This window comes from Dermacentor albipictus, unplaced genomic scaffold (genome assembly GCF_038994185.2).
Source record: "Dermacentor albipictus isolate Rhodes 1998 colony unplaced genomic scaffold, USDA_Dalb.pri_finalv2 scaffold_44, whole genome shotgun sequence".
NCBI lineage: Eukaryota > Metazoa > Arthropoda > Arachnida > Ixodida > Ixodidae > Dermacentor > Dermacentor albipictus.
The window spans coordinates 884,853-907,238 of record NW_027225598.1 but is presented as its reverse complement, the minus strand read 5'-3'; the positions used below and the strand labels follow the sequence as shown (position 1 = coordinate 907,238).

Sequence of the window (22,386 nt, the reverse complement as noted above, 5' to 3'; positions counted from 1 at the left end):
GCCGGGCTGTCTCCTCTGAGCGTTGCGCCGGAGCTGGTTGCTTTGAGCCGTCGTTGCCAAGCGGCGTCTGACCACCGCGCGGATATCGTCCGGCGAACTGCTTCATTGGAGAGGGTCCAGAATGCAACAGGCGTCGAAATGCCGAGATCGATGTAGCAATCACGTTCGCACCCTGTCCGTTTGTCCTTCGACGCTGCACATGTTCGCGACATCTCTTTTGCATGTCTAGCACTTGTGCTTTCCCTGTGGCAGAACAGGTGTCTGACAGTTGAACGATGTGTGTCGACCCAAGCCTAATCACAGTCATGTCTAGCCAGCGAGCTAGGCACAGCCGTCATACCTGCCTTAACAATGATCCTGTACCTAAGTATACTAATTACAACTAAATCAAACGCTAACTCATTGAAACAAACACTTAACCAGGCTAAACCAAGCTCTCGCTTTGCACATCTACGGTTAGCTCAGCTAAGCTGTAGGCAATTTTTTAAATGCTAATTCGCCTTCTTTCAAATTAGCACAGCCAACAGATCGAAATTTATTTATTCTATTTATTTCAACATAGTGTAACCCAAAAGGGCTACTGCATGAATCGAAAGTACGGAGTACAAACTTAGTAAACAAGTAAAGGGAAAGCCAAACAAGATGCAATTCGAAACCACAGGAAAAAATATAAAAGAGGAATTCATCAGGTGACAAAGAATGAACATGGCCCAGTAAACTACTCCACAGTTGTATGGTGTGGAGAAAAACAACATTTAAATTTCTTAGTGCAGTGATGAGAAGGAGATATATTTGGACAGGATGGTGTTAAGCAGTTTTGATGAAGCTGCTGAATAAAGAAAATTGTGGAGAGGGACACTGCATGGAAAAACTTTAATGATTCAACGTGGTGACAGGTAGAGAGAATGGAGCCTAATATTTCAAAAAAAGGTGTTGTTAGAATAGAAACTATTTCACGATAACTTTCCCTGCGACTTACGACCCAATGCATGAGCTGAATTGTGATATCGCGTACATTACCATAAGCACAAAAGCTTCAATTACCACGAGTTACGCATTTGCTTGCCAAATTACAGAATACGTGACAAATCTGATTTACAAGGCGATGATACATTCTATGTATAATATCTTTTGAGGGTTTATCAAATTACAATTAAATTTTTCTTTTTGAATTCCCTACAATTCAACCTTTACGACAGGAACGGACACTTCGATTACTGCTGCATGTTTGACTTGACACAAGCAGAAGTTCCTTGGAAAATAGTAAAGCAATGTTGCACAAACACCCTGGGTATATTATGCTTGTTTTATCTTGGTGCCCATTGCAACGTGGTTGCCTGATATGAAGCTTTAGAAAACAAGCACTTTTAAAATGTATTGCTGAAATTACTAATGAATTCGTACCATTCGTGCTCTTCACAGAAAGGCATGAAACAAAGCGGTTGGGATAATGAAAGTTCCTGCTTCTAGCTTTCATAAAAATAATTTGCGTGATGTAGTGAAAGCCGGTACTTGTGTCTGAGATTTGTGTTTGATAATGTTGGATTTTGCTTCCGTTAGAATATACTAAATATTGTGTGAAAACTAGATAAGAATCCCACAATGTGAAGGGAAAAAAGGGGATTTAACAAATACAAACACTCTCCTTACAGATGGCTTGGAAGTTTTGTAACTCAGAAAAGCACACACACATTCGCTCAGCAAATGTAATTTTAGCACTAGTGTGATATAGGAGCTGATATTTTAGTGAGCAGACTGTTGCTCGTATCATGTTCTCTACCATTGTCTAGACAAATGCACATAAGCATCCCACATACAGAATAATTTGGTTGCGGAACCAATTATCAAACTAACAATTTAGTGTTGAATCCTTGTTTCAGTGCAAGCTGAAATGATTTTTTTTTGCTTCATGACATACAAACTAAAGGCGAAGGAGGAATAATATTTTGCGCACTGATATAAATACTTGAGCGTAGTTATTAAACACAGCACAACATATAATACCGCTGAATTTATTTCTAAACAATGCGACGAATACTGTTAAACGATATCTCAAGATGTCATCTTACATTCGAAAAGGCACCTGCACATAAGAAAATTCTTGTTTTCTTGGAAGTAGTGATATGAATAAATGATATACACTGCTTCAGAGAAGCAGACAATGACATTTGTATTTGCAATGGTGCAATGTCCTCAGCACTGAAAGCATGCTAATGTTTTGGCACATCATCGTGAAATTGACGTAGCGTAATAGGTTTAGATAATTTTGCTTTCGAAATCGATTTCCAAAGCAGGATCGCAGTTTCAGTTCAACCCCTCTACAGGCGTTTTACTCTCAAGCAAGAACATTTTTAAAAGGACACTCAATGAGGAAGGCAAATAAGACACAAAATTACACAATCACAATGTAACATTATGGAAACGCACTGTGGGTTCTATCACAGATGCAGGTAAATCAGAAAGATAAAGATGAAATTGTAAAGAAAACCACGCGTAAGCAGGCTCGTTTATTCAGAGAAATACACGGTAGCCCTTAGACGCGAACACATTTTACACCGCTGCACAATTCTGACATACACCACCTAAGACAAATTCAGGCTGCAGAGACGTGGTTTTTCTTAGGAATCTTCGTGGGTCGCACGATGTACACAGAACGTATAGACGACAGGAGTGCAACCCGCGCAGATTCAACAGAGTAACACGAAAGCAATGAGGATGACACGAATGTAACCTGCACCGATGGAACGATGAATCTTCGTAGATTTGATGCTTTCTGACTGAAATACTTACAACGCGCATGGGAGCATCGCACATTGCACCTGTGTACCTCGGACATCGTGTCAACGATTTCTAATGCTACAATACCGGCTAACGACATCAGCAAGTTATTTAAAACGAAGTGACGACGCAGGTGGCACGTGCAGTAGCGCAAGGCGTCCAGGATGGGCTTAAAAAGAGCTAAGCGAACTCCAAGTTGTTCAAAACAGACTGTGGCGACGGCCTCCTAAGAATATCAAAGCAAAATCTCGAAGGCCATGCTTTTGCTGCCTGCATGCGGCAGAAGCTACTGTAAATCGAAAACACATCGAATTTCCTTCTTTGCTAAAGTACAGTAGAAAATATAGACTGTGCGATGGTTGTTTTTGCGTTTCACCATTTGTCTGTAGTTGGGCGCAAAAGGGCACAAAACGAGAGTGTGCTGGTTATTTTAGGCATAACGGAGGCCTCTCGGCCTCACAAGTCTACAGGTAGCGCCACCCGCCACCCCATTTCAAGAGGGTCGCTCATAGCATCCATCCATCAATCGTGTTTCTCCGTTTTCAAGTTTTCAACGTGCGCTTGGTTATTCGAGCTGCTACGATGTGTTTCCTTCTTCGTGTCTTTGTGCTCGTTGTAATTGGATGTCACTTTGTTCGCGGGCAAAAAAGTATCAGAAGGTAGCTTGTGTCTCGCGGTAAACTCGCCGTATGTATGACGTGTCAGGCAAATGTGAACCAACGATTTTCATGCCGTGGAGTGCGTTCGCTTTATCCCTAGTTGTGGAAAGTCCGGTGGACGTCGCAAAGAAATAATGTCGATTATTACTGTTCCTCAACTCGTCCACTGCGCAACGGCATATATGCTGCAATAAATTTTGCTCCACCACCACTTGAAAGGCTCTTCTAGACCACGTCATATACCACGTAAAAGGTAAGTAATCATGCTTGCTAACTACATGCGGATTATGCATGCTTCTTGTGTATTTAGAGGGCCTTGCGAACATATGAAATAGAACACCTACGATGAAAGTGAGGAGGAGGAGGAGGAAAAACGTTTATTGAGCTCTAGAAAATTTAATGAATTTCGCGGAGTCAGATGGTGGCTTCCATCTTCTTAGCAATGGCCTTTTTGGATCCTTCTTGAGTGCTGGTTAACAGAATTTGGTTGCACAAAATTCATTGACTTACTTCTAGATTGAAAATATTGATGAGCGTTTGCTTCCGGTGAAAGTGATTAGGTACGGTAACACTCGTGTTCATCATGTGCGCGAGCTGCCGCTTTTATGCTGAAGTTGCTTAATAACGACTCATCTGCCTCTTCACCGATTATTGCTGCAGTGGCCTTTGCTCTCCTACATAGGCTTCGAGGCTGTAAATAATCTCTGGTTAAGCGGTTTATCCTTTACGAGCAGTTATATCGAAATATTTAAACCCAATGGAAACAATCTTGCACGAGACAGTGACAAGCAATGCGATATATATGGCTGTCACATTCGCTCGTCGACTAGAAGTCATACTCCATGCGAGCGATGACATTGAGCGGCGTGTCCTTGGTGTTGCCTGTATCAGGGCAGTAAATAGACGCCGAAAGTGGCGTGACGTGTGCTTTATTACTTTTAGTTGATGTGTATTGCTGTAAGGAGCAGTGTAAGGCATTCCTTAAAGTCTTGCAGTAGGTTCTTATCCTAGCGCGTATCAAAATCGTTGTTTCCTCGTTCCGTGCGACAAATGGTAGTACTTGACCGATTTACATCCAGTTCCGTCTTCGCGCTATTAATTAGTCGCTCGCTCACAGCAATTCTGTGCGACGAGCTACGAATTGTAGAAAACTAGACGAGGTTGGGTGACACAACTTTGACGTAATTAAACATGACAAGGGAAATACAAGATCAAGAATGGCGCTGACAGATGAATAGCACACTGTGGCATAAAAGTTATAAACAGAGATTGAGTGCCTCAGACAGGCTGGCCAACGCTTCGATAGGAGCACCTATTTTCGTCAAAGGTGGCCTCGTCATCGTCGGCATATTAGTTGTAACGATTTAGTGGAGTGACATCACGTGCGGTTGTTGTCGGTGGCGGCTGAGTGTAAAGGGATAGACTCAAAAAAAATAATAATAATGCTTTCGCCTGACGTCTCCAAGCATGATCTTTAAGAGTATCGGACAAGAGTGGGAGAACGGGAAGGCGGAGATAAAAAGCAAGACATAAAAAAGACCAAGCGGGAAAATATAAACAACAAAAAAATTAAGTGCATAGGGGAGCGACAGGTGAGGGTGCTTTTAAGGGTGTCGTTGGCGGTATGCTTTTGTGGCTTTAGAAGAGATGGTCAGTGCTCGAGTAACAAAAAAGACCAAGAGAGAGAGAGAGACAAAAGGGAAGGCAAGACAGAGAGGTTAGCCAGTGCAAATACCGGCTGGCTACTCTATGCTTGGGAAAGGGGTAAAGGGTAAAAGGTAAAGAAAGACCAAGTATCTTAAACTAAGTGATAGAAAAAAACACATCTCTTCGTATTGTAGTGTTGCTGCCTGTCAAAAAGTTCTGTCATGAAGGAGTCCCTATTATCACGACATTCATCAGTGACTTTGACGTTGTGCGGTACCCATCCGTCAGTGGTGCAAACATTGTTTTCCTGACTATTTGTGCTGCTCCTTGCATGTGATCACAATGTGACAGCTTTAAAGTGCCACGGCTAAAGGTTAACACAGTACTTGATAGTATGAGGCCATGACCCACAACAGTGTCGACGTCACGGGGGAGCACATAAAAAAGCAGGGACCCCACTGCTATTGCTGCAGCAATAAGACGTGTAATCCAGTGATCGCGTCTGGTTTCTCTAAAGTGTATGTGTTCGCAAAAGTAGGATCTCTCTATCGTTCGTGAATAAGTTTATGGTCTTATTACTTAGCACAGCTTACTAAATAGGCTAAATATTTGTTCAACTTTATTCAACTTGTTCCTTATTTGTCATTGTAGGCGTTACGTACAGATTATCTTGTTCACTACAAAGCTAGACCAGACATGCCTTAATTTCTGAATTTTTTTTTTGCATCAATCGCTCGGCTGCAACCTACATTTTATTTTTCCTTAGTACGCAATATATTTACCACTTGGTAATATGTTTTATTGCTTTGGAACTTTCCTATGTCATAGCTTCTTTTCCACATTTTTCCTCCTTATGCTACGCGCTCATACACTTTCTGCACATGTAAGGAATTGAAGTGTAATGGGCCAAATATACGAGACCTCTAGCATGCGGCGCACTCACCATTATTTAACATTAGTATTCACAAATACTTGACGTAATTACTAACACGAACAAGACTGACGGAAAAAAGGCGGTATATGACAAAGCGCACTACCTCAACTGACAAACTTTATTCAGAAAAAAATTGGAAAGATGCCACCGTATGCTCAAATAAATGCGCAGAGAGATCATAAACGAATGAGCCACATAGGAGACAATCAAATCCGCAACAAAGCCGATAAGTGGCCATGACAAGCCATTACAAATCATTCACCAGGTTCTTCTCAAGGCACAAGATTCCTTTATCAGTGGGTTCCAGTGATAGAGCGCTTAGGCATTCATCAGCAGTTTTTTGCAAAGCGAAACGCCTCAAATATTTTTTATTTAACTGCCTGGAGAACTGTTTGAGCACTTGCGTGTTTTAAAAACACGGGGAGCGTTCACGAGTACATTTTCGGCAGCGCTCAACCAAGTGGGCAGCGCCTGCTAGAGTGTTTACAGCATTCCGGTGCTCCCTAAACCGGTCATTCAGGCAGCTGCTTGTTTGCCCAATATAGAACTTTATACAGAGACATGGAATATTGTATACCACCCCCACCCACTACTTTCTGTATTGCCTTCGGGCATTGAAAGTATGTTAAATAAATAAATAAATAAATAAATAAATAAATAAATCGGGTGGCGTGCTCTTAAGCGCAAGTACTTAATTGACGTCCGGCGTTTTTACAAGCCTGCTCATTCTTGCGAACTTGAGTGGCACTTAAAAACACGTACACCGCAGTTGTTCACCACCTTTTTATTCGGCGGTGGGACACAGCGTCTATGTATGGCACAGCCATCAGGCGCCCACCAGGACGTGCATTATTGCACTGAGCGTCTGCCAGTTCAGTTTTACCTCTTTAATGTGGCTGCCAGTGACCGACACCAAGGTGTCATCGGGAGATCCGCCCCTGCATGAACGGCTCACTTGTTGCTGAACGCTGCAGGAAACCTGCTGCTCAAGATTTAACCACAACAGCTCTCGGTCAGTTAGGAGCTATGCATCTTTTAACTTGGAGTGCGCCAAACGGTGGTAGAGCAAGGGCTTCTTGCTCCTAAGATAGTACATCCAACAAAGGCAGTTACATTTAGAATCGTACGAATATCGAAGAATTGCGGGTGATCATCTAGTGGCAGTTCATGTGTGAACTATAGTCCTACTGCGCACCTTTCAAAAACACCCTCAACGTTTCCAATAGCAATGACACTCCCCTCAATACACGCACGCCCAATGCACGCCCACTGGACGTTTAATAACGCACGTCCCATTGGGCGCCCTGTGAGAGTGCTATACGTACACGGGGTGTCCCGCCATCTAAAAAAAACGTGGCGCACAAGTGCGGTGTAGGTGCTGCTCTTCAGCACCGCTAAAGCTCGCAAGAATGTGCCGGTTGCTAAACAGCACCAACAGTCAATGTACATGCACTAAGGAGCATGTCCCACGCTTTATTGACTGCAATGTGTTATAGAAGATTCCACTTCCCTGTAGAAAGTGCTATATTGAACAAGCGGACAGGCGATCAAACGACCTACTAGGGAGCGACGGACCGTTCTCAATGCTATAGCAGGCGCAGGCCTCTCGGATGACCCCTGCTGAAGATGTACTCGTAAGTGCTCTCCGTGTTTTCATAACACACAAGTACTCAGTTCGTTCGCGAGGAAAAATATTTCGCGGTTACTTGTAAATTAGTGTAGATAAATTTAAAATGTTGTTTTGAGCTAGAACATCCTTACCATTTGTAGCTTCCGGTCAGTATAGTAATACTCCTCTGGCTTTATTTAAGCGTGCCAATGAATACTTCTGATCAATGCATAACTTAGGGCTTGTTGGTGACAGCTGAACTTAGACATCATGACAACTGAAAAGGAACACACGCAAGAGACACAGACTGGATATGCGCTAGACATCAACTGAAGGGTTTAAGGACAAAAGCAGCAACACACAAGTTGCGCAGAAACCTACAAAGAGATGAAGAATTCGCAGTTGTTAATCCACAACATTCCAGCGCCGCTGGAGAAATGCTTTTTCCTTGCCATGCGAGGCCAGGGAAGCAGTCATCACACATTTCTAACTCGCAAATTTTTCTAGCTTGTTTCGCAAAACAGCGCATGACATGGGTGCCCTGAAAGTTATCCTGGGACGAGCACCGCCTTTTATGATCTGCCATATGTCCACCCCTGCTAACGACTAAACAGCAGCGTGGTGTTCTCTCAATCTTTCATTGGCTAATCGGCCGGTAACATCGGCCGGCGTAACATTTTCCGTAATAAAGTGGGATCCAGTACACCACATCCACTCTTCACTTCTCCAAACGTGTAGTGGGCTTAGTTAGTTGCACAGTCTTCCTTGGTAGCGCCATTAACGATATTGAACATGTGTCCAAGCTTACCAGGCACTGAAAGCGCGACCAAGATGCCGCTTTTACCAGTCACTTTCTTGACGCGTTGAGTGCGGTCATGAATGTGTGGTACAACCGCAGGCCGTGCTTTTTTGGCTTCAAGCTCATTGTGGCATGTCTGGGTCTCTCAATTCACTTCTGTAATCAGGATTCCTGCTATGGAAGCCAACAATTCTGCAGGAAATCCAGCACTCTGCCGGTGTAGCAAATTGGCCTGAAAGCTGCATGGAACATGATGGTCACAAGAAGACTTTTGAGAGTAGTGTGCGTGTAGTTTTTCTCAATACCCCTTTTCACACTCATGGAATGGGCTGCATCGTAGGTAAGGACCGGTTTTTTGGACCTTGAATGGTATCAATAGCACACCTGACCGTCATGAGAACGGATCCCTCTTCAGGTAACTGAGACATGAATTAGAGCATTTTGCCAAAAAATCAAAAGCACCCGGCACTTGGTTCACAAACGCTTCAAAATACTCAGGCCGCACATGCCTTAGAATATCTCAGTAATCATCAACACACCTGAAAATATGTAACATCTTAGCTGCAGATACTCTGTCAAGGCAGGTGGAAATATGTTTGCCACAAAATAACAAGAATGGATTACCTAAGCAGGAGTGTACATGATTCAATGCAAATTCCCTGCTTTTGAAGGACGGGGTTGTGATTTCAGGCGGCTGCTGCAGAGTGCAGGTAAAATATTAAAATTATATTTTTGTAAATCAGTCCTCTCTATTGTGCTCAAACGAGTACAATATTCAAAGGCAACAGGGCCAAAGTCTGATGTTTTCACAGATAGCGTAAAAACGTTCGCATTGCGGAATAGAATCAAAACGATCAACTCGAACGTTCGTGTTGTCCACTTCTCTACTCTTGTGTCCTGTCTGCACGCCTCACTTCTATTTTGCATAATGAATCCTTACCCACTAGCTCAGCTTTCTGTCGTTCTACGATCAACTACATCAGTAGAAATTTTTTTATAGTGGCAGAACAGGATACGCATACTTGTAATGATAATCTAAGACACTCTCCGAATTCGGCATGAGTTAAAGGTCACACACCTAAAGCGATTTGAGATATTTTTGCGAGAATCTAGAGCAGGTGCCTTGCCCCGAATATTTTTTAGTCATAATCACCTTGAATGGCCTCCCCTGTTTGTCTGTATTTACAGCGAAAAACATAGCCAGATCTTTATTGCACCACTTGTGGTCTTGTGGAGGCTTTGCAAGCTCAGCTCATCACATAAAGCCAAACCTTTCTTCTCTAATTCTATCTATGAACAGTTTATGGGCAGGACGTTTTTTATATTACTTGTTAAGCTGTTTCTGAGAAGAGTACCCTTGGAGTCACCACGAATTCACCCCCTTTATGAGACACCAATAGAGCAAAGTTTTTGTTTTTCAGAACAGAGTAATGACAAAGACGCCTGTCAGAAGGTGTTGACTGTCTTATATCCAGATGACCCCATAGTAATTTCAGCTTTCAGGTTTGGGACACCAATAACGTTTTGAAAAAAAGTAACTTAGTGCTATCGGTGTCTGCTAAACAGGGTGGATTCATAACAATTCCTAAGGTTGTCTTCTCGGAAGCGCTCCACAAGCCCCATCGAATAATGTATTGCCCTTAAAGTGGTCATGGAAAGAATTAGGACAGTAAGCTTTCCCTCTTTCCGACGAGTTTAACTTGCAAAGCCTCTTGAAGACCATAGGTGTTGCAAGTAAGCAGATCCAGGGTGTTTTTTTCCATAAAAAACGGACAAAAAATGGACACCATTTGCGGCTGCATGTGGCTGAGAAAGTTTCATGGCAAGGTGCCGTGTCTAGATTATTGCAAGATCATCTCAAATTGGTTTAAGTGCACGCCCTTTACCTCGTGCTCAATTCTGGGAGCGTCTTAGGTTATCTTTCCAAGTATGAGTGTCCTCAGCAGCCACTATACACCTTTTCTGTTCATATAGTAGATTTCTTTATTGTATTTCCAAAGCAAACGTTTTTCCACTGTCTGAGAAAACATCAGTGACTTTGGTACTGCTTTTCGAAATTCCACTGGTTTGAACATTGACATCTTTATGGAAATTTGAAGATTTTACGTGTGCTCTACAGCAGCCCCTTTTAAACACACCCCTGTCCTTAAAGAAGAGGGGATATGTACTCGATGATCTATTTCTCCAGTTTTGAGTGACGTTTGTACTTTTGTGATACACTCATTTTCACATGTTTTCACACAGCATGCGCAGCTAAGGCTTTGCACGTTTTCAGATATGTAGATGATTACTTAGTTATCCTAAAGGATGAGTGGCCTGAGCATTTTGTAGAACCTGTGAACCAACCACTTTCTCTTTTTCATTCTTTTGGCAAAGGATTCAAATTCACCTGAAAGGGATGCCTTTGCATTTTTTATAATGGTCAGGCGTGCTGACGATACCATCCACGGCCTAAAAAAACAAGTCCTCCTTTATAATTTGGCCAATTCCAAAACTTTGAAAATGGGTATAGCAAAAACTCGCAGAAACTCTTGTTACCATCAGGTTGCGGCAGCCTTGTTACCATCAGGTTGCGGCAGCCTTCAGCTTCCATGTGCTGCGCCTGAGCAATGCTCGCTACTACCGCAAAATTGTTCGCTTCTATAGCCATAAGCCTCATTAAATAAGTGAATTCACGGAGCCAGATATGCCACAATGAGCTTGAAGCGAAGAAGGCAGCGCCTGTGCTTGTGTCAGATGTTCATGACCTGTCTCACAGTAGCAAAAAGGTGGCTGAAAAATGCGGCGTCTTCTAGTTTTTTTTTGGGGGGGGGAGGGGGGGGGCTGGTAAGCTTCTACGTATATGCAATATCGTAAGTGATGCTACCAAAACCGGCTGCACAACACAGCCCACTACACGTTTCGAGGAGGGCAGAATGGGTGTGGTGTACGGGATCTGACTTTTATGTGAAAAAATGTCATCTTTGCAAGACCGGCCGATACGTCAATGAAAGATTTAGAGCGCATATCGCGACTGTTAAGTTATTGGCAGGGGGCGTACATTTGGCAGATCCCTGCAGGCAGTGCTCGTGCATGCATGGCTTCAGGGCACCCGCGTCCTGCACAGCTTTGCAATGAGCAAGCTAGAAAATTTTTGATACCTTGTGCATTAGCAATGAAACTGACAAATGTGTGAGCACTTCTTCCCTAGCCTTGCATGCCACAGAAATAAAGTATCTCAAGCGGCACTTAAATACTTTTAAGTGACAACCGCGTCTTCATCTTTTCGTGTGCTTCTGCGCGAGCATGTGGAGTGCTGTTTTTTCGTCAATAAACCCTTCAGTTGATGCCTAGTGCCAAACCAGTCTTTCCATTTTCCCTTTATTCATTACTTCTCTCCTCCTTGCGGGTTTCCGCAGAACTACTACGTCAAACCAGTCTATGTGTCTCTTATTTGTATTTACATCCTTTTGTGGTCCTTATGATGTCGAAGTTCGTTTACTTCAGTATTTATCGTTTCTGTTGATAGCGTCATCGCACCAAGCCAGATGTTGTTGATACACAAGTGGTATTTTGGCTATCAGCATTGCTATCAGCGTGATCAGATACACATAATAGCAGAGTTCTTCTGGTTTGCTGGTGTCATAGCGCAAGCTTTGTGTGTGATGTGTTGTGATATCTAAATATGGTCTGATATAGTGGCGCCACACGACCCTGTGACGTCATAGCGTTTTCTGTATAAGAGCAAGCCGTTCTTCGCAATAACGTTAGTTGCCCTTCTTCTCCTGGACCATTGTCGCTTCTCTGCGTTAGTTCATCTGGTGACGAAGATGGGATCACCATGACCTGGCCTACTGGACACCATCAACGAAGATGTGGTGGCCATCGAGAGTCTTGTATGGGTGACTACGGGATCTGTGTATGGTGGTTGTGGCGGCTCGGCCAGGCGCCTTGCGTCGGGTAGTAGCTGCAATGGTTCAGCTGAGACAGATCTCGCAAAGGAGTGACGCAAATGGTGAGCATGCACAAAGCGCACTGCACCCGCCACATTCGCAAGATATGTCACTGAGCTTGCAATCTGAGTAACCACACCGTCATCGCACGCCACGTTTTCACCACGAACGCATTTAACAAGCACTTTGGTACGAAGATGCGGCGGCTTAACGAGGCCACACTACTACCGGAGGCGTTGCTACACTAGGTCTCGCAAAGAAGTGGCGCAAATTGTCAGCATGCACAAAGCGCACTTCACCCGCCACATTCGCAAGATCCCGTAGGATGGCTGTGGACGAAGCAGTGTAGTAATGCTTTTAAAGCGACTAAGCATCTGCTTGTAAACAGCCATGCTCTGACTTACTACGACGCACGCAAGCCACTCGGGTTGCAATGTGACGCGTCTGCGTACGGCATTGGAGCTGTTATTTTTCACGTGCTACCGGATGGAGAAGAGCGTCCGGTAGCCTTTGTTTCACGAACTCTGACGTTAGCTGAGAAAAATTATGCACAATGTGAAAGGGATGCCCTAGCGCTTATCATTTGGCTTCAAAAGTTCCACAAGTTTCTTTTCGATAGACAGTTTATGTTGTACACAGACCATCAGCCACTCATAAGCACCTTGGGACAAAACAAAGCGACACCATCGCAAGCAGCTGCGAGATTGCAAAGATGGTCCTTGATAATGTCCTCGTACAGGTATACGCTTAAGTACCGCAAAAGGCCTGAAATCGAAGTGGCTGATTCTCTGTCTCGTCTACCTCTACCGTCCTGTCCCAAATCTGAGAGTTCGGAATGCTTTTCCGTGTTCGAAAGCACTCCGTTGAACTCTTCTGACGTAGCTAAGGCCACTGCACGGCATGGAAAACTGCGCAGAGTGGTCGAGTAAACGCGATATGGTTGGCCTTCAGAAGTGCCTAACGAGCTCCAGCCATACTACGTTAGACGTGTAGAGCTATCACTCGAGCAAGGTTGTGTCACGAGGGGCACAATGGCGATCGTGCCCGAGGCATTGCAACCGGCTGTGTTGTCCTTGCTAGATGAGGACCACCCAGGCACCTCAAAGATGAAAATGCTGGTTAGAGGCTTCATTTGGTGGCCAGGTCTCGATAAAGCAGTAGAAGATTACGTACGAGCCTGTCGGGTTTGCTAAGTCGTGCAACCAGCCGCGCAGCCTGTACCACTACAGCCTTGGCCTTATCCGTCCAAGGTTTGGCAAAGGCTGCATGTTGACTTTGCTAGAAAGGCCAGCTTAACTTTCTAGTCTTAGTGGACGCCTATTCTAAGTGCATTGAAGTATGGCTAATGACCACCACCATCACAAGACAAACGATTTCCAAACTTCGGAGTGTCTTCGTGGTGTACGGATTTCCCGACGAAATTGTGAGTGATAATGGGCCGCAATTTGTATCACAAGGGTTCGAAGACTTCTTGGCTAAGAACAACATAAAAAAAATACGAGAACGCCGCCCTACCACCCAGATTCGAACGGGGCAGCCGAACGTCTAGTCCAAACAACGAAGCGCGCATTGCTGAAACAGCTGCTATCAGATGTCTCGCAAAACCGAGAATCGGTGCAAACCGGGTTAGACAGCTTTTTGATGAGCTATCGAAACACGCCACCTAGTGTGACAGGCAGCACTCCTCTGCAGCTCTTCTTAAAGAGGCAACCTAAGACCAAGTTGTCGTTCCTCAAACCCGATTTTAAGCAAGATATGCTCAACAAACAGCTGAGCAGCAAGCGGTAGAAAGATAGGCACCGGGGTACTGAACGTGGATTATTGGTGAGTGATATAGTGTTTGTTAAATCCATTCGTAATGTGGCGTGGGAAGATGGCGTAGTTACTCAGATCGTAAGCCCAGTGACGTATCTTGTGAATGTGGCGGGTGAAGTGCGCTTTGCGCATGCTGACCATTTGCGTCACTCCTTTGCGAGACCTGTCTCAACTGAACCATTGCAGCTACTTTCCGACGCAAGGCGCCTGGCCGAGCTGCAACAACCACCAGATAAAGATCCCGTAGTCACCCCTACAACACTCACTATGGCTGAAGCAGAACCCGTGGAATCTGGATTACGGGACTCTATGCAGAGTCCAACTCCTCGGGCTTCAACCGACCCTCCGACTACGACAACAACAACGACTTCACACAAGGAAACATCCCCAGCAGAGCAGAGCACAGAAGTTCCAAGCAAGCCCGAAGTTATGCCTCGACGAAGTGGCCGTGCGCGACGTCCGCCGGATTGGTTTTGACATTAGGACTTCAGGAAGTGAAGTGCGGAGTTAATCTAAGTGGGAAGGAATGTCGTAGCGCAAGCTTTGTGTGTGACGTCTTGTGATATCTAAATATGGTCTGATATAGTGACGCCGCGCTACCCTGTGACGTTATAACATTTTCTGTATAAGAACAAGCCGTTCTTGGCAATAAAGTTCGTTGCCTTTCTGCTCCTCGACCATTGCCACTCTTCTGCGTTAGTTCAGCTGGCGCAACCTGTACTTCTTTCTGCACTTGCTGAAATATACACTACTTGGGCTCAATGAAACTGCGCATGTGTTCTTGTATAGCCTTTAAAAATTACTTTCAAACAGAGGTGTGCCATATAATTTTCTTTGCAGCCCTTGCACTAATGCCACTGGACGTACCTGCTCCCTTAGGTTACGTTTATTGCACATTTAGACAGACTTCTTTTTGCTATTAGCACCTAATGACATATTTTTTGTGAACTTCAACATTTCTACAGACGTGACACCGATGTAGAAGACAGTGCACATTGAGTTAACAAAAGATATCTACCAACTAGCCTCCCAAGACATTATCCTTTAGTTAATGACCTAAAGCTGGTAATAAGGTAGCCTTATTACCAAGAAATAATTATTGTTGTCATGAACAATGACTGCAGGCTAACGCACTCTATGAAGTATAAAGGATATCAGCAGGGATAAGGTGCCTCAGAAAGGCTGGTGAACGTTTCGATAGGAGGATCTATCTTCGTCAAAGGTGGCCTAGTCATCCTCGGCATGTTAGTTTTAAAGGATTAGTGCAGTGACGTCACGTCCGATTGTTGTCGGTGGCGGCTGGTTGTAAAGGGAGAGACTTCAAACAGAATGAGAACTGTATCCTGACGTCTGTGAGCGTGCTTCACAAGACGAGGGGACAAGAGCGGGGGGTGGGAAAGTGGGGAGAAAAGAAAAGAAAGGAACGGGGGAGAAAAAAAAGGGGACACCGAAAAGAAAGAATAAATAAATAAAGAACAAGAAAAGAAAAACAGGGGCATGGGAGGTGTTGGGGTTGCGAGAGGTTAGGGAGCATTCAAGGGTGTCATTGGCGGCATGTCTTTGTGGCTTTAGAAGAGCCGGTCAGGCGGTCACTGCGTGAGTAACAAGAAAGACCCAAAAAGACATAATTTGAAACAGTGACTTCAGTAGCGTAGCAGCAATGTATCGAGCAATTCTGAAGGAATTAAGATGGCGACAAGGAGTCTAGAGTAGAGTGCATGGTGTAACTGGATGGCAGTGGAATGGTCTTTCAAGGGATGTTAGCTCCAGTAGCTCAACGTAAGTGTCATTACGGCGGTATACAGAAATGGCGATACACTGTGTGGCGGAGGCGCCGAGAAAGGTATACTGCCGTCTGGGACATTAGAATGTGTTGGTGAGAATGTTTCAAAAAAAGAACAAAAGACAGACAAAACAAAAAAGGGGGGGGACCGATACCGAAATAACAAGTAGAAAGGTGACGTGTGCAGAAGTGGGCTTGGGCTGGTGTATTTGGAAAAGGGGGTCGTACAGTTGGTATAAACTTAAAAACATGAAAGAGTATATTAAATTGAGTAGTAGGCAAGAAAAAAAATTTGAAATGTTGGAATAGGTGAGGCTAAGAATTAAGGTTAGCTGGTGGCATATTGTGTTTTCTGCCTTGGTTGAGGATATGAGAATTTCAGATTTAAGTTACCACTTTTAAAGATTCTAAGTTGCCACGGGCCAAAATATTTTCCCGTCGGGTATAGACAATAAGCTTGTTTGTGAGGTATGATTTCGTATATTTGTTTTCGTGAGGTCAACGGAAATTTGTTTGTAATATATAGAGCCTTGCACTATCGAATATACGGCCATGTCCTTTAAAGTGGCTGGTTGCTGCTTTAAGTAAATTGTGTTTTGTATCCGCGCGGTGACTGTTTAGTATAGCATGAATTTGTTATCCACTCTCACCTATTTATTGTTTGCTACAAGCGGCACATTCTAGACGGTAGACTACGTTGCTTGATGTGCAGGTTACTTTGTGCCCCAACGTGCCCCAAGTTACCTTGCGAATAATTCGGCGCTATACTTTTTTACTGCAGTAGCGGATTTAATACGTTTGCATGTAGAGCACCTGGGGCGGCCACAGTGACCAGTTCGCAACATCGTCTTTGTCCTTAGTTTAGTTTAGGTTAGTGCCCTTGTCCTTAGCGCCAGCGCTCATTCTATTTGAAGTATCTCCCTCTACAACCAGCCGCCACCGACAACCGTACATGACGTCGCTGCGTTAACCCTCTAAAACTAACATGCCGAAGATGACGAGGCCGCCTTTGACGAAGATAGGTCCTCCTATCAAAACGTTGGCCAGCCTTTCTGAGGCACCTTATCCCTGTTTATAACCTTTGTACCACAGTGTGCTATTCCATCTGTCAGCCCCTTTCCTGATTTTGGCACTCTATGAAGCTGGTTTATTAGCGAAGCTGTGGAGAACAACCTGCTAGCTGATTTTTATATTTTTTATATGAGACTTCTTAGGCTGCCGGTGCCGTGGCAGGGTGTGCACCCACAATCGAGAAACGTATGCAAGGAGCTCTACTTGCTACCCATTGTTACCAGGCTAGTGACGTCTCTCCCCACTACGTACCCTGCTGTTGCCGCGGCAACTTACGTAGCAGCAGTCTTACTTGTAACTCATGCGAGGGTGTGCTACGTACTTTGCATTTTTTGCACGCCCTATGGCCACTCCTGGGGTTTGGATGCGTGTCGTGCGCTTTTTTCTTGCTCAAAGAAATTATGAGCTGTATGTTGTACGTGTATCTGTTTATTACGAGTTTATAAAAGATGCAGACATTTTTCGCTTCTAAATTGATCGAATCATCTTTTTTCTTTCGGTGAAGACGGAAAAATCTCGGGATTTCAGCCATAGACAGCTTTTCTATGAAAGAATTTGCGTTGATGTAACAATTTTTTTTTTTTCAGGCAGAGCTGTAGCCTTCGGGAAGATCACAGGGGGCGACGGGCTGTGAACTGGTTGCAGCTTCCCGAAGACTTCTTAGTTTCATTACAAGACTCACCTTGGCATCAGGCTGAGGTGTCATATATTCAAAAATAAAAAGCTAGAATAAAATATAACCAGTGCCTTGGAAGAAGGGCTCCAACCGCAGTAACCAAGCAGTCTTTATTGAACTAAAGTTCTTTCTCTTTCTCCCTTAACGCGGGAGCAGGTGCCAACTTGCAGAAACGCCTAGACGCTTTTACCGTCATGCTTCATAATGGCGAAGCATTTTAGCCTACAATAGGCACCTTGTCTGTCTGTATGACTGTTTCTCTGTCAGCCTGCACTGGAGTATATCTGGATATGTATTACATGCAATTATAATATGAATGGCATGCCACTACAAGGAGGACATGCATGTATGTTATGCTGTGCACGCATGACCCAACAAGCATTATATGGCATGAATCAAATGGTATGCATGCCATGATGTGACCTGCATGAATGATTACGTGAACGACATCACATGCATTTGGTCGTCATATTTGCGCCACGTCATGATATGGTGATATACATGATAGTTTGGGTTACACAGTATATGGACATCATGCCATGACATGTCATTCATCTTATCTCATGCATGCATGTAATACATATCTCGCACGTTCATGACATTCCATGTAATTCATATCACCTACACGTCACGCATGTGACACCACACATGCATGTGTTCCTCATGGTATGCATACACGTTACCATTGTCATCTCATGACAAGTGATATAATTCATGTCACTCATCCATGTCCAGACATGTCATTGCCATGTCATGTGATACATGTCATGACATCTGATGAGAATAGTGAGATGTCATGGAATATTTTATACATGACATATTTCTATTTCATGCTACTTTTGCCATGTTTCGCGTGTCGTGATGGCATTCATTCACGTGATTCACGCCATGACATTGGTGAAATCATGCATGTCATTGATAATATCTTGTAAGGCATGTCATGTCATTTATGTCAGGACATGCATGCCAGACATGTCATGCTCATCATGGCATTATTGTTTTTACATCATGCCACGCATATTAATGAAGCGGTACATGGCGATGTGATGTGAGAGGCACTGAAGGTGTTTAGGATTCAGTGCAGGGTGGCGGAACGTTTACGTCATTTTAGAGAACGTTATTGCGCTCCACGTGTACCAGTCGGTAGCAGACAGACTAGATAAGCAAGACACGTTAAGCGTATTGGAGGAAAATAATGAATAAATTGATACGACCGGATCCATTAGCGGCAAAGGCAGCGATACAAGGAAAATAGATAGGCTTTAAAAAAAGCGATTACAGATATGTATACAAAGATGCTGGAATGAAAAACATGTTCAGTATACCTGAATAAATAAAGCAGGCTAGATGACTGTTTCTGTAAGCCCCGTTTGGAAGGGGATGCCAATAAACCATCATCATCTCGAGCTGTGAAAGGAAAAGGCACGCGTTACTCCATTCCCTTTGCGTACAGGGGCACTAGCTACCATAAATGTACAATTGCGCGTGGTCGCTGCAATAGTCGTCTCACATGGCCAGTAGACGTGTGCTGTTTCAATGTACATCTTTCATGCTAACTTCTGTAGCTAGTTTATTGCCAGTGAGAATGTGCCGCTGTAGAATCACCAAAACAATCCTTTCAATTCCTCTCATTCTCGGTAGAATCATACTCTCCGCCGACATCACCGTTAAACGGTGCAGCATGGACAGACTGGAGCAGCATGCAGTGGCAGCAGCGTAGCGGCAGAGAAGCCCGGCGTCATTACGTCTACCCAATTTCGCGATCTATGGCTCCGACCAGGCGAATGTATCATGCGAAAAAATTCGGGAGTTTTCCCGTGCTGAGCAGAATCGAGTTCGCTTCACATGTTCTCTTTAATGACAGCAAGGCAACTCTTTAGCGACCGATGCCATGAATGGAGTGGCCCTGCTCCACTCTTCAATATATTTCGCTGTAATAGCAGCTTGGGCTTGTTGCTTTTCCATCCTGCTGTTAATAGCGCAAAATGTAGACGAGAGATGAGAAAAGACAATATATGTCTCGTCAACTTGGGTCGCGTAGTCTGCGCCACTAAGCGTGCAGCCAGAACATGAGCGATTCTCGGCGTTCAAACGGACCAGCGCACCACGCATCTCCTATAAGAGAATGCGCATGGGCTCCTCGACAGCGCGACACTATATGGCGCAGCGTGTCCAAATAAAAAGCGCGAAAGAGAAGCCGCGCTGCAGCAATATGCGTTTCCCTTTGCGTGCATTGACGTGCCATGCATGTCGTAGGCAAATGGAGGCTTCGGGGTTGCGGCGTTAAATGGCGCAGATTCTTTATAGGAAAGCCCGAGAGAGACAGAGAGAGAGAGGAGTCCCGCTGCTGTACACGCATCATGCTTAAGATGTTTCTCCAGTTGCAATGCGTTGTGCCGCAATATTGCATGAGTGATAAGTGAATTACCGCAAGCGGTATTCTTCGCATGGGTTTTGCGGGATTTTACAGCGAAGCTGTATACCTCTATCCTACAAGGAAATTTTCGTGTCGTTATGGTAAGCGAAAAACTCCCTTTACGTGGGCCTATCCCAAAGATAGTGCAATGTCGGCCCCACCCGCGGCGCACGTTAAGCAGGCGTTATGCACTACCCATCCGTGGGCCGATGCCGAAGCTAGTGCAATGTTGGCCCAACCCACGGTGGAAGTTAACCAGGCGTTAAGCACTCCCCATACGTGGGCCGAACCCCAAGATAGTGCATTGGCGACCAGACCCTCGGACGAGCTTAAGCAGGCGTTAAGCACTCCCCATACATAGGCTGATCCTGAAGATAGTAAAAAGCTGGGCCGACCCGCGGCGGAGGTGAAGCAGGTGTTATGCGCTCCCCATACGAGGGCCGATCTCTAAAGTAGTGCAACGCCGGGCCGTCCTGCGGCGGAGTTGAAGCCGGCATTAAGCACTGCCCGTATGTGGGCCGAAATTTATACTTTGATGGCTTTTGCGAAGCTCATAGTAATGCACATACTGGAACATACGCGACCATCAACGATTCCACTGGAAAGCAAAGCTAATTATGTACATGGACGACGTTTTTCGACCGTAAGGCTGGTAAACAAGCTTAAATGACCACTGCGCTCGCCGTGTTTTATCGTTACTTGTCTTTCTGGGTAAAAGCTAAGCTAATGAAGCAGTAGAGCCCCAAAAGCCAGTATTGGCACTAACTTGCTCTTCACTGTCACCACCAAGGCTACAATATATACAGTACTAGACAACCATGCTCCACAGAGCACATCAAATAGGCAATAGAAGTGCCACATTGCCACACATTGAAGAATCCGCTGTCTTAGGAGATATAGCCATACGCTCCACTAACATGAGTGATCCGGTAAGCAGGTGCAATTTGTATCAGAAATGAACTCTTACTGACTTTTGCAAGTGAAATCTGCCTGCCTACATATACATTGTTCGTGCAGACGTACACAGATATTATTTGAGCATTGTAAAAGAAAACGAGCAAAGCTTATGGCACATAGAGTAATAATAACAAAATTACCACGTTATTTAACGTTTACCAATTTTCTTAACCATGCAAAACTGCTCCTACCGTATACGAAAAGAACCTTTTTGTAAATGAAATCCGCTGTTGTTAATTTTGAGCAAACTTTTTCAATTTCTCAGAAATGAGTTCGTAATAACACTTGTATTGAAATTCTATTCAACGTAGCTAATTAGAAGCGTATCAAGCGTAAGTATCAAGTCTATTCAATGCCACGCCGTTTAATATACTATTGACTACAACGAATAAAAACTGAAGCAGTATAGAGTTCCGATTTCTACACAATAACCCTATAAAATATTATTGTCCATATAAAATCCATGTTCGCAGGGGTTAACTTTTGAGAATGCCTAAAGAGACATGACAAATGCAACAACATCTGTCATAAAAGCACTTGTTGGGCTAGTTGGTAGCTGTTTATTATGAAATATGAAGGCGCCAAATAAACGGACATACTCGTGAGAAGAGAACGGGACAGGGCGCCCTGTCCCGTTCGGGAGAGGGGACGGGACAGGGGACAGGGGACAGGACAGGGGACGGGGGACGGGACAGGGCACCCTGCCCCGTTCTCTTCTCACGTGTATGTCCGTTCATTTGGCGTCTTGATATTTTATAATGAACATCTGTCAGGTAAGTTTTGCCCTGCTTTCTCGCGTACGTTATTTTCATTTAATGACAAGTAAATTTAAGTTTTCGTAAAATACTTTCAACAGGTTTTTTCCTTGCCGAGGCATATCCTGAGGAGGAAGACGCATTCGCAACACGCCGGATGGCGAAGTTCGAAGACCTGACGGTATGCGTTGTACCTCAGTCGTTGAACGTTTGATGAATATCATAGATGGCTTGCAATCTTACTGTGATTATTCGGTAATCTCTAGGATTGCGTGAGTGTCGGTTTTGCCGCAATGCCACTCAACTCACAGAAAGGCAGAGAGGTATAGACCCATAGACAGCAGAATTATTTTGCTATATGTATTGGTGTCAAACTAAATTATTCCCATGGATCCTATCACACATCTTATTTGCAATTATCTAAGGCTAACGTGAGCCTGCTTAAGAAAGTACATGGTGTAATATTTGTGCAGTGCGAAGCACTGAAGTGCCGAAAAAAAACGGAAAAATACGGACGAAAGATTGACATAATAAACTTTATTGTCCAACGGATAA

General features: G+C 44.3%; 1 long non-coding RNA gene across 1 annotated transcript in view; it reads left to right on the top strand.

The window, feature by feature from the left end:
* LOC139052920 (uncharacterized) overlaps positions 1-22,386 on the top strand; it is a 39,876-nt gene that overhangs the window by 7,816 nt on the left and 9,674 nt on the right. The window contains exon 2 of the long non-coding RNA XR_011510118.1: positions 21,933-22,012. This is a non-coding gene — a long non-coding RNA (uncharacterized lncRNA). The remainder of the gene's footprint in view (positions 1-21,932; positions 22,013-22,386) is intronic.